At 39.5% G+C, this 9,915-nt stretch overlaps 1 long non-coding RNA gene across 1 annotated transcript; it reads left to right on the top strand.

Moving 5' to 3' along the window:
- Window positions 1-5,673: 5,673 nt before the first annotated feature.
- Window positions 5,674-8,069, top strand: LOC115567927 (uncharacterized). Its single transcript, XR_003981297.1, has 3 exons — window positions 5,674-5,733; window positions 7,518-7,607; window positions 7,697-8,069. It is a non-coding gene; the product is annotated as an uncharacterized LOC115567927 (long non-coding RNA).
- The last annotated feature ends 1,846 nt before the right edge of the window (window positions 8,070-9,915 follow it).

The raw sequence follows: 9,915 nt of genomic DNA, 5'->3' as shown, positions 1-9,915 counted from the left end.
GGGGGCCCTGCAGAAAAAGTTTGGGAACCACTGGACTAACACATCCAGTGGTGACTCAATCCTTGCTGAATGCAGACCGAGCTGGCTAACAGTGGACTTCTCCTGTCTCCCTCGCACTTTAAAATAGTTAAGAAACAAATAAACACCCATGCAGCTCGTAGCGTGCTGGTTGACACACCAGTAAACTTCACAGAGCTGATTATTTTAGCACAAAGCTAGTATCCCCACATTGCTGGTGGTAAAGGAAGTGAGCACCTCCTAGTTGCTGCTAGTCCCGACACCCTACATACCAGTTACTCTACATTAAATTAAGCTTCACTACACTGAAGCTACACCCAGAGAAATGTAGCAAGCTAAGCTACAGCAACATGGCAAAAGTAGTTTAACTACACCAAAGCTATATATATATATACATATATATATATATATATATATATACATATATATATATATATAGATATATAGATATATATAGATATATATATTGGACCAACTTTAGCATATTAACATAAAACTAAACAGTGTATGCTCAGTAATAGTATAGTATAGTTATAGTTTCCGTTAAGTTTCTCTAGTCTGTATTCTAGTTTCAGATTTTATATTTATATTTTATGTTTGAATTAGTCTATTTAGTTATTGTATATAATTCAGCCTTTAATTGTATTTGTTTCTTTTACGTTCCTCAATGTTTTGGTATTTGATTTATGTCGAGTGGCTGTAACACTTTAATTTCCCTTTGGGATTAATAAAGTACTATCCACCGACCTGTATCCCATGTAACTGCCAGTTTCAAAAGTGGTATTTTTATCAAGCCCACTCTGTACTAGTAGCTATATCTACATACATTCTAAGCTAATAATTTTGTAGAAATTGCATTTTTGTTGTACCCACTGCTGGTTGAAAATCACAAAAGTAATCATTCAGAGTATTGTAAACTTTTCAGATGTTTTTCTGTTTCCTCATTTCCCCACCTCTTACCTCCTATTTGTAACGTTACTGTATTGGTTTATTATTGAAGTTTGTCTTTTGCACTGATCCTTTTATTTCAGACCGCAGCAGAAAGCTCTGCTCCACTGTGCTGAGCTTCAGAGATGTTTGGAAAAATGTAGCTTGGTGGACGCTGCCACACTACCTGGTCAATAAAAGAGCTAAGCTACTGAAAAGCTATTTGATTCAGAAAACAGCAACGCTGCCACCACGCTACTGAGAAATGTAGCTAAACTGCAGCACTGCCCAGCACTGGAAAAGTTCACCCTTTGACCCTGAACACAAGCGCTTTGAAGTTTGTTCTGTGCGAGAATGGTGGATGCTGTGTGCCGTAGTTGTAGGCTTAATAAAGCTGTTAAAAGGACATAAATGTTGTGTTTATCACATTTAACAGTGCACTGACAAAAAGTCAGAATGAATTTGGTCAAGGTTAGGTGTGCAGAAATATATTCAATCCTGACACGTATGAGAACTTCATGTCATCTCTCATTATGTTGATTCTCATGAAGATGAAACTTCATTTAACAGAGAGGCTACGGTGCGTTCACTGACCAGGATCTATCTTACAGCAGGGATGACTGTTTGCCTAATGTCTCTGTATGTGTGTGTGTTTGTGTGTTTGTGTGTGGCTCCACCTGCTGACAACAATCTGCAATTAATAACTTCTGCACACTTTAATGTCTACCTTCACTTCAGTGAGCCTCTGCAATGTGTTACTTTCTTTACAACATACAGAAGTGATACGGCAAAATACTGCAGAAGTACTTCTTCAGAAACACCATCAGTACACTGTGTTACGTCCCCGGATGGCTAGGGGATGAAGGGAGTAACATATTAAAAATGAACTGGGAGTTAAGGAGACAAAGGAAAACTGTAACAAAACTTCACTCAAACGGCTTTATTGCCTCCAAAGAGGAACTTGTAGTAGCCCACACGGCTGTAGTCAAGACAAAACAAAGCACGTCACAAACACACTACACGCTGTAGCTCAGGCTCTCTGCTTATCACGGCTGCCGGCAGCCCACTGGCATCTGCAGCACCTTTACATCCACACCAACTAAGTGGCAAGCAGCTTCAGGTGTGCAATCCACACACTGATGAGGAGGAGGATGCAGGTGTCACCTGAATGGATGAAAGAAGACACACAAAAATACACCCACAGCACTGAGGCTGTAACATCAAGTATGTTTTCATTGAAAACATGCTCTAAATGAGCTCCCTGCATGATGTCAGCTTTTGTGAGAAACAATATTGTACTGAGCTGCATTCATTTAGTTAAAAAAACAAAGTTGAAGGTGAGCGAATGATCCAGAAAGCAGAAAAATTCAAAAGAAATTCAATTGTTGGATGACTCAGATTTAACATTTTTAGGGGACCAAAATGTCACATTTTTCTTTCATGAACTGAAAACAACAGTTATAAGACATATTCATTTATGTAGTGACCTAATGTGACACATTAACTCAAGTACTGTATTTAAGCACAATTATGAGGTATTTTTTACTTTACTATAGTACCTATATTTTCTATTAGCTGACACTTTATACTTCTATTCCACTACATTTTAGATGCTAACATTGTATTATTTACTCCACTACATTTATCTGAGAACAGTAGTTACTAGTTACTTTGTAGAGATTTTATAAAACTGCTGCAAAAGTTCAAACGAGCAATATAACAACCTAAAACAGCCCAATCATGCAGGTACCAGTCCATTCTGTTTTCTATTCCTGTTCCATTTCAGCCTATTACATTACTATTATCCCTGGGAACCTCTGGTTGGTTTAACATAACGTCCATTTTTAAATCAGTGCATTTAGGAAAAGCCATTAAGTGCCGTTCTCATTGTAGAGAACCAAATGAGTCTGCCTGGAACATCAGGTATCTGTGTAATCATTAAGAAAAATGAAATGTAACAATTCAGCAGGGGCCAAACAGGAATACTGGGCTGAAAACCTCTTTGAACACATTGTCAAACATCACTAGTGATCCAATAGTAGTTTGTATCACCTGTATTGTTACAGGTGATCCCTGTTTGAGGCGCCATCTTGTGGTTAAATTAAAACACATCAATCCAGTCAGATGAAGTTTGAGGCTTTTTAGTCCAGATCTTTTGCTTAGTACTCTCGTGGCAAGTTCATATAATCACAGGTTCTATGTGATCATGGACCTGCCATGCTGTGCTGGGGGAGCTGACTGTTCTTCATCACTACTGCTGAATCCAGCCTGCTGACTTCACTAAGCTTCTTCACTGCTGCTGGAAGTAGCTGTGGCTGGCTCTGACTCTTTTCTGTTTCTGAAGAGGAAGCTTTGGATATCTCTGCTTCTTTTCACAGCTTTAACTGCAATGTCAAACAGGATCATTGTTAAACTGGGTACGAGTTAGGGCTGAATGATTAATTGATTTGAAATCAAATCGCGATTTGAAACAACGTGATTGGTAAATCGCAGAGGCTGCGAGGCATGGATCGTGATTGACTCAGAATCAGAATCAGAACTCCTTTATTGGTCCTGCAAACGGGGATATCTGTGTGTCACAGCAGCCTAAGGACGGTTCAATATAACAATAAACAATAATAATAGTACAAAATAAACAGTATAATATTAAGGTAAGAAATAGATTCTTATATATATATATGTACATGTGCCCCGCCCCTTTCTGTGACATCAACCCCATGAAGTCATCATTCACATTTAATTTCATTAATTTTATTGTAAAAGTACAGAACTGAAATCAATAACACTTGAGCTGAGGTGTCCAGATTACCCGAATTCACCCGATTACAATATCAAAGTAATGTAACTTGATTATTTTCCGTTACTTTGGCATTGATAACAAATAAAGACCAGATAAATGAAATATCAATAAAAAATGTTACTTTTTTAAATCCTATTAATAGTTATTTCTATGTGTCTGTCCTATTAATGTTTGTTTTATTTTGCTCTCTTTTGACAAGACAGGTTAAATGATGACAGTAATCATCACCAGACACCTGGTCAGGACTCGAACCCATGGCAACATAAACTTTCCGTTCACGGGACACCTGTTCTACCACCTGAGCTAAACATCATTCAGCATTTGACTGACTCTTATGTTGCATCACTGTAAACCACATGAAGTCCCGCCCACAGATTTTCTGACGAATCCAGGTGGTGCGTGCCAAAAGGGGCGGTCTTGCTCGTTTCCCGCGTGAAGTTACTGCATTTCCCTCCAAAACTGTAGAGGCCTATAAAAACAGCTGACAGATCTTCACTCTGTTTGGAGCTGCTCTTCTCTGAGGACACCAACACGGTCAGTAAACTGTTCTGTACGAATCTGCTTTATGTGTTCAGTTACCTGCGCAGTAAAGGTGTATTCATGTCTGTGTGGAATGTGTACAGATCAGTTATTATCTACAGATCTCAGGTAATTAGCCCAGGTGATGTTCCTTCATATATCAGGAAGCTCCACATGCCTTGTCTAAGCCCACTAAGTTCTGCATATGTGCGGGTTAAAATGGAGCCAGCCTCCCTCTCATGTCCGTGAGATTTGTTTTTGCCTCAAATGTTTCTGAAATAACTCTGAACAGAAGCTGAAGACGTCTCATTTAACTGTTAAGTGTTGAGGTTAATTCGGCTGGAACATAATCCTTTAACTACATCCAATTAAATCCGCGATGGACGTTATGTTTTGCTCGGTGCACCAAACTCCATTGTGATTTTGGCAATTTTACCTCTGCCGTGTTATTTACATGAATAATGCACAGTTAATTAAACGTTGGTCGTTATTTCAAAACAAGTCGATAGTTTCGGTATTTTCGGCATGAAGCATTAAGTTTTAATTTAAATGTATCTATTAGTTTGAACGCCTGAAATCTGGTTAGCTAACGTTTGCTGGTCAGTTTGAGTGAGTGGTTATGTTATGCTATGTTAGCTAGCTTACTTTAAAGTTGTCGCAGATGCACTGCACGGTTTGGAAACACGTTAGCAGCGGCTCAGCTGCCTTTATTAGCGGTACTGACACTACAATAAGCTTATAAAGACGTCTGATTCATTTAATCGTGTTTTTACAGACAGGTTAGCAAGTTAGCTAACGTGTGTGTCTGTTCGGAGAGTGTTAGCATGACGCCATTATCGTGCTGTGTAATGTTAGCTTGTTAGCATTGTTACAGCTGAATATCTGAGTACAGCACAGTTAGCTAACAGGCTCCATGTGTTGTGTTATTAATGTCTCAGTATGTTAGTATGTCAGCATCTAGAAGGTCATTTTGAGCAGCTAAAGTAGTTTAACACACAATATGCAGCCTCATTGTAATCTGCACAGAATGGATTCAGTGTGTTTGTCTCAGTTCTGGTATAATGTGTGATTTAAATCAATGATAGACTTTAAAATCATATTACTCATGAGTAAAGCGCTAAATGTTCTCAGGATTTAATACATTTGGTTTACTTTTAAAAACACATTTATTAAATCAGATTATAGTAGATTTTACAGTGCAGAGTGATGTGAGACTTGGTTACAGACTGCCATATCATTCTTTATTATAGAATTATAATCCTGTAAGAAATCCCCTTTTTGCTGGATGTGTCTTTCATCTGATCACATCTTCTTTCCTATTACAATCAGAATATATATACACATATATTATATTAAAGTACTTCCTCCTCTCTCCAGGTGAACAGTGGGACTTGTCTTCAGCTTCAGGTGGAACAGCTCTGACCTGTGTGGGGATCTGTGTGGAGAGGAGAGACACCTGGTCCAACAAGGTCAGTGCAATATAGGTGCAAAAATTAAAGGCAGGAAGTGTGAGATTTGTCAGTTGCTGTTCATTAATACTCTAGGATCAGTAAATGATTCTAGAGCATAATAGAGTCTCATTCACAGGTCGTTGAATACTGACAGTTTGGGGTGGCAGAAGCCACTACAGTGTCTCTGTTGGGACACTAGACTCCCTCCCTCTTTCTCTGTTTGTCTAATTAAAAAGGCAGACAAATTTGCAAACAAGCGATGTACAAGTAACTTAAATGGGAAGTAAAAGAAGGAAGTAAAATTAGTATTTTAAATGGGTTTTACTAACTGCTATATTGTAGGCAACTGGCATTGTTTCAGTTCAACATGTTAAATGGGTTTTGTTTACTGAGAGGAAATATAAACAGTATGTCTGGTTAGAACGCCTGCATTTATTTGATCTCATTTATATATATATATAATATAAGTTATATAATTATATTTTATTTAACATGTATATCTAAACTGTTCAGTCACAATATTAAAACAACTGACAAGTGAAGTGAGCATTGATCATCTTGTTATCAATCAAATGTTCTGCTGGGAAACTTTGAGTTCTGTCATTTCTGTGGAGCCTCTTTGACAAACACCACCCACCCAAACACCGTTCAGACCAACTACACCCCCTCATGGCAAAGAACCCAAGGTGTCAAACTGGCCTCCTCATTCTCCAGATCCCAGTCCAGCTGAGCATCTGTTGGATGCGTCAGAACCAACTCCCATCCACGTTGGGCCCCCTGTGGATCGTTCTTGGCACTGACTGCATCCAGTGGAAGCTCAGTTGGATTGAGCTTCCACTTGACACCTTGAGCTCTTTCCCACGTTCCTCGGGTCGTTCCTGAGCAGTTTTTGCAGCGTTGCAGGCGCATTGTCCTGCAGGGGGGGCACTGCCATCAAGGAGTGCTGCTGCCATGAGGGGGTGTACTCGGTCTGCAGCTGTGTTTGGGTGACTGGTGTTTGTCAAAGAGACATCCACATGAATGCTAGGACTCATGGTTTCACAGCCGAACATGGCATTGGAACACAATCATCCATGTTATTTATTTCACCTATCACTGGTTCTAATGTTGTGGCTCTCAGTGTATACACATGTTAAATACTTTTTACAGATACACTCAAAGCCTCCCAAAAAACACTAAAAACCTTCACAATGACACACAAAATAACCATAAATACACACAAAAACTCTGCAAATCTTCACAAATTCACAAAAAACTCCATAAATATACACAAAACCTCCACAATGACGCAAAAAATCTCCACAAATACATAAAAACCTCCGCAATGACACACAAAACCTCCACAATGACACAGAAAACCTCCACAATGACACAGAAAACCTCCACAAAGAGACTCAAAACCTTCACAATGACACACAAAATCTCTATAAACCTCCACAAATTCACTAAAATCTTCCACAAATACACAAAAACCTCCCAAAAAACACTAAAAACCTTCACATTGACACACAAAATAACCATAAATACACACAAAAACTCCACAAAACTTCACAAATTCACAAAAAATTCCATAAATATACACAAAACCTCCACAATGACACACAAAAATTCCATAAATACATGAAAACCTCTGCAATGACACACAAAACCTCCACAAATTCACTAAAATCTTCCACAAATACACAAAAACCTCCGCAATGACACAAAAAACCTCCACAAAGAGACTAAAACTTCCATAAATACACACACAACCTGCACAAAGAGGCGTGACACTACCACTGCTCTTCTTTCTCATCTTGCAGGTGATGGACGGTTGAAAGGACGAATCACCGAGACGAACAAGACGAGCCAAACAATGGAGACGAGCCGCCACAGGAGCCTGAAGGGAAAGTGTGAGTATCTTTCACCTGGACTTTACGAGGGGGATCAAACATGGCTGATATATCTGCAGAGTGCTGATGGTCACTGTTGGTTTCTCCAGAACGAGAGCAGCCAGGAGCTGAAAGTGTGGGCAGAAGAACCGGCTGCTGAGGACGAGCTGGACGACGGCTTCCTGAGCTGAATCCTGATTTCCTGTCATCAAGTTTTGTGGACTGACATGTTGTCTGGTTGGTGCTCGGCCCAGGACAGGAACGCTCTGCAGCAGGTGATCCATCCATCCACAGAGCATCAGTGACAGAGAGGTGAGGTGTCTGCTCAGAGCTCAAAGAATACTGAACAGACTAACAGAACCAGAAGGAACCGCTGACGTAGCTTCTGTCCTCAGGCTGTGAGACTCCTGAACATCCTCAACAACATAGACTGCTTTGGTTTCTGTCCGTCTGTGATGAAGCAATAAATGAGTCAAACTGATTCTACAAGCCCGGTGTTGTCAAATGTTTTCCATCAGATCAGTAGGAAATGTTGTGCTGCTCAAACAGACTCACACTCTCGGCTGTATAGACTTCAAACACGAGAGCACAATGGAACATTCTGGCAATCAGAGTTTTGGAGTGTTTAATATCGGCAGGAGGTTTTTTCTTTAACTAAGCAAACTGACAATCATTCTTTCATTCATCAAGGCAGAAACTCCTCAAATATTAATGTTCACATCTTTGTTTTTAGTTAGTATGTATTTTGTAGTTAATGAGTCAGGGTCAGTCACAGACAGACCACAAGTGTCATGTAAGATAGTAATCAAGCATTTAACTAATTGTTCAATAAATATCGGCACTAATAAATCATTTATTAGTCTAAAATAGACTAAATTACAAAGTTTTCAATATTGTTATAATAAATGTATGTATTTGATGTTTTAATGTTTAAAAAAATTAGGAATTATAAATGATGGTATTAATCCATCGATAAATAGTTCAGATTAAAAAGATTTACAGTTTAAAATATTATTTTTTGTAATTGCAGAAGACAAATAAATAGCTGGATTCACAAACTGAATTAAGAATACAGATTTGATGTTGAGAGAAGACTTTAAAATCATATTACTGGTGTATAAAGCACTAAATGTTGTCAGAACTGAATACATTTATTTTACACATTTATTAAATCAGATTATAGTAGATTTTACAGTGCAGAGTGATGTGAAGTGATGTCATGCACATTACAGACTATTTTATTCTTAATTATACAATTATAATCCTGTAAGAAATCCCCTTTTTGCCAGATGTGTCTGTAATCTGATAACATCTTTTTTTCTGTCAGTCAGAATATATATATATATATATATATTTGGACCGCAGTGCATCATAGTACAATGCAATTACACACAGCAGCAATCTACCACACACTGAATGTAAAGAAACGACACATACATTTACTGTAATATAATTTCCGCCTGCCTTCTCAGTTTTACAGGAAGTGTTATTTTGAAAAGTTCCCCCAGCTGAGAGTGATGAAAGTCAATAAGCTCACACACCGAGAAGTGTGACACTGAACTAGGAAATGAAAGCGTAACACGTAGGTTTCGCTAAACCAGTTTAATGCCTGAGCAGAGGTGTGAAGTTGTTTCCTGCTAACATGTCGAGGCTGATGGTGGTTTCCAGTGTGGTGTGAGTTTTACTTCACCTGAACCGCCAGCGTTTCATTAAACTAAGGGCGTTTTCACACCTGCCTTGTTTAGTTCGGTTGAATCGAACCCTGGAGCGTTTACCCTCTTGGTGCACTTCGTTTGGGAAGGTGTGAACACATCAATCGCACTCGGGTGCGGACCAAAACAACCGGACCGAGACCTTGTTGAAGGGGTGGTCTCGGTCCGGTTCCAAACAGACTCTGGTACAGTTCGTTAGTGGTGAGAACATGATCCAAACTCGATCCGACCCAACTGCAGGAAGCATCAGTGCTTAACCCCGAATTTCCACTTTATACGTGTCCGCTGCGTTACGGCCCGATCAGGTGTTTTGCTCCGCCGTCCGGTAACCCCCGGTTGCGTTTTGAGTCGGACACGGTGCAGTACGGTAGGCAGCTGGCGTCGCGAGGCCAAGGAGTTCCCGCGATAATCACATGATCACTCGCGACCGCAGTTATAGGTCTGTGTCATAAAAACAACAACACGAAGTGTTCCCGACCGAAGGATCAGCAGAAGAGCTTGTGTTTGTCTCTTTTTTGAGATTTGTGTGCTGGTGTAAACACGGAGTGTTTTATTTTGAAAAGTAACCAGATGTCAAATTGTTGTTGTTTCAGTGCTTGACTTCCTGTCTGCTCGGT

This window comes from Sparus aurata, chromosome 17 (assembly GCF_900880675.1).
Source record: "Sparus aurata chromosome 17, fSpaAur1.1, whole genome shotgun sequence".
Classification (NCBI taxonomy): Eukaryota; Metazoa; Chordata; class Actinopteri; order Spariformes; family Sparidae; genus Sparus; species Sparus aurata.
Note: the sequence above shows the minus strand (reverse complement) of the source record. Positions and strands in the feature narration are given on the sequence as shown.